The 3,809-nt window shown below is 36.1% G+C and overlaps 1 pseudogene; it reads right to left on the bottom strand.

Moving 5' to 3' along the window:
• Nucleotides 1–988: 988 nt before the first annotated feature.
• On the bottom strand, nucleotides 989–2,814 carry LOC131046094 (heat shock cognate 70 kDa protein-like; annotated as a pseudogene).
• Nucleotides 2,815–3,809: the final 995 nt, after the last annotated feature.

Raw genomic sequence — 3,809 nt, 5'->3', positions numbered from 1 at the left:
ATGAAATCATATGTTGAGACTCCTAAATCAATATACCAAAGGTTTTGATCAATTATAGTGGTTTCCAATTCTATTACAAATAACTTTGACTCTACAACTCTTTTGTTTGTTGTATTTTCTTGTGGCTATGTTAAGTTTTTTGTTGCAAGCTTTGATGCTTCCTTCTAGTATTTCTTTATATAGTTCTATACCTTTTTGTAGTAGGTCATAGAATTCCTTTTGCTTGTAGTACTTACAAATGAATTTCTTCTTATATCTCAATTCTCCTTTGAGGTTTGTGTACTACTTACATAGAGTAGTGTATTCATTAAGTCGAGTAAGATTGTGGCTAATTATTTTTCACCTCTCAATTCACACTTAGTTCTTTGCATCTTTGGTAGTCAATTTCAATTTTGGCCCATTGATCATTTTCTATAATTTTCTTCCAAGGATAGCATATTCATATACATCTTTCATAAATAGATTGTTATCTATGTAAATTAGTCTACCATCTTAATTATTTCATATATTTGACTATCCATTTAAAAAGAAAGCCTAAATCTATGCACTTTAAAAAATGTTTATTCGAGAACTTGATCCTCACAACATTGAACTTAATTCTGATTCCACATTTGAAATATAACCCTAAATAAAGAAGAGATGAACTTAATTCTGATTCCACATTTGAAATATAACCCTAAATAAAGAAAAGATGAACTTAATTCTGATTCCACATTTGAAATATAACCCTAAATAAACAAGAGAAGAAAAAAATAGATAGAACATTTTTAATTACAATATTTGTTACATATAAAACACCAATATAGAAAAATAGCCTCCACTAATCATCCTCCAAATTAGGGATCTATTAATTGACGCAAGACTACCCAAATAAAGGTTTCTAAGCTTTTAAACCAAATGAAAGTTCCAATCAACTCACTCTCTGCCTAATATAAACTACTAGGAATACAGATGAGCTTTATCATAAAAATTACGCATTTCAAGAAAATTACATGCTGAAGTTTTGAAAGGCCTTACACAGCTGTTCCACCTCTCCCAGCTTCATTTGGAATTCTTCAGTGGCCGCATTATTATTCTTCTCTATCCAATCGATTGCAAATTTTGTAATCATCTCAATCGTTTCTGCATCTTCAGCGCTCATAGTTCCTCTGAGGCCGTGTCCTCTTGCTCTATTCCTGGCTCCATAGACATAGTTTTCTAATGCATGTCTGGCTTCATGCTTCAGAGCAACCCGTTCATCTTCAACTCTGTATCTTTCTGCATCAGTCTTCATTCTAACTATTTCATCCCTAGTCAGTCTACAATTATCCTTGCTAATTATAATGCTCTTTTCACCAGCCCCTTTATTTTGGGCTGAGACCTTCAATATCCCATTGGCATCTATTTCGAAAGTCTCATCGACTTTTTCTTCCCCCCTTAGACTTGCTGGTATCCCAGGAACATGAAAACTTCCCAGCAAATTATTGTCCTTTACAGCAATTCTCTCACCTTCATAGACAGAAACCGTCACAGCTGTTTGGTAATCATGAAAAGTGGTGAACGTCTGTACTTTCGTGACAGGAATAGGGGTATTTTTAGGAATTATTACGCTCATGATACCTCCTTCCACTTCAACGCCCAAGCTCAAAGGAGTGACATCTTGGAGAACTACTTCTGAACGTTGACCAGTCAGTACAGCAGCCTGTACAGCTACTCCATAAGCCACAGCTTCCTCTTGATTGATGCTTCTGCATAATTTTCCCGGGCCGAACAAATCCTCTAGCATTTGCTGTAGTTCTGGAATGCGGGTAGAATCTCCAACCAGAACAACATTATCAATTTCATTTTCTCCCATTCCTGCATCAGCTAAACACAGTTTCACACCATCAATGCATTTATTGAAGAGATCAATGTTAAGATCTTCAAACTTGGCTCTGCTAATTTTGGAATAAAAATTACTACTTTCATAAACGCAATCAACCTCAACAACTGTTTCTATGGCAACAGAGAGGCTTCTTTTGACCCTCTCTCATGCTGTACGTAATCTACGGAGAGCTCTGACATTCCTACTAATATTCTTTTTATTCTTAATCTCGAATTCCTTGATGAAATGATGGAGCAGTCTCTTATCAAAATCTTGCCCACCCAAATTAGTGTCTCCTCCAACTGCTCTCACATCAAATGAACCTCCTTTGATAGTAATAACAGAAACATCGAAAGTGCCTCCTCCAACATCGAAAACAAGGATATTCATACCAGTTGGAGATAAGCGTGTTTTCGTATCCAACCCATAAGCTATGGCTGCAGCATTTGGCTCGTTGAGAAGTTGCAACACATTAAGCCCAGCCAAGTGGGCTGCATCCATTGTAGCTTGTCTCTGAGAATCATTGAAATATGCCGGAACAGTAATTACAGCATTCTTTACGTCAAAATCAAGGAACACTTTGGCGATCTCTTTCATCTTGAACAACACCATGGCTGAGATTTCTTGAGGTGCATAACGTTTAGACTTGCCCTTGTAGGTAACCTGTATCTCAGGCTTCTCATTACTTCCTTCAACAAAAGTGAAAGGCCAATAGAATCTATCTCTTTGTACTAGATGATCAAAAAATCTTCTGCCTATCAATCTTTTTACATCGAAGACTGTGTTGTGAAGATTGGATACGATTTGATTCATGGCACTATCTCCCACCGCGTCGGTGATGGCAACAATGGAGGGAGTGGTTCTATTGCCTTGTCATTTGCAATGATATCAACTTTTCCAAAATGCCAAACTCCTACGCAACTGTTTGTTGTCCCCAAATCAATGCCAATAGCTTCATCTCTGGCCATATCTGTGCTTTGCCAACCAATTCACGGTTTTAGTATATTTATACTCTACCTGCAGCGAATTTGTAAAGTAGTTGATACCCAAAACTCAGAAGGGAGGCAAGATTTATGGAAATAAACTAGTATGGTAAATGACTTCCATTTTTCCTTTCAGTTACGGGTCATCTTAATGGAAATGTGTTAATGAATTCACAATGCACTGAAAATACTTAGGAACCCACAAAACACTTCTTTCGTATTCAACAACCGAGTCACGATAAGGTGAGACAAGTATTTAAAAGTTGGTCAATTCATTGCATAGGTATTAAGGAAATTGGAATAGTGTCCTGGATGCATGCCTGTGATTATCGTTTCCTGCTATTTAAATAATGTTTGAATAAGTAGTTGAGCATGTACCAATTGTTGTGAGGGTTGTTGATAACTTCTGTTCCAAAAATTGAACAAATAAAATTTATTGTTTGAAACAAAAAATATCAATTTTTGTTAGGAAATGTACCAACAGTTAGGAAATGTACCAATAGTTGTTAATAAATGTACTAATATTGTAAAAAGTAACCAATCACGTGATGCCATGTCAGCTGCACAACTATTGGGGTCTCTTTTGCACGTCTATTGGTCTCACTTTTTTTGGGAGCTGTTTTGGACACTTTGGCAAAAAACATGCTGATGTGGCATCATATTTGATGATGTGGCCCTGAAACCTTAGTTATAAGCAGGGGACTTGCCAAGTAAGCTCCTGTAAAAAAATCAGAGTGATTTGAAATTTCCAAGTAGGATTTTGAGAAGCACAAAGTTAGGGTGCACAACTTCTCGGTCCTTTCCCCTAGTATATATTTATATAAATGCCATTGAAAGGCATCAATCAGAAAAAAAACTACATTTAAATGTATATTCGGTGAAGGTATCAACTAAGCATCTTACACACAAAGTTAGCTTGTACATCAGTGTATTATTATAAAAGTATCAAAAAGTCAAGACAGACCAAGATATATATGACATAG

This window comes from Cryptomeria japonica, chromosome 7 (genome assembly GCF_030272615.1).
Source record: "Cryptomeria japonica chromosome 7, Sugi_1.0, whole genome shotgun sequence".
NCBI classification, from domain to species: Eukaryota; Viridiplantae; Streptophyta; class Pinopsida; order Cupressales; family Cupressaceae; genus Cryptomeria; species Cryptomeria japonica.
The sequence above is the reverse complement of the archived record's forward strand: the minus strand, read 5'-3'. Positions and strand labels throughout refer to the sequence as shown.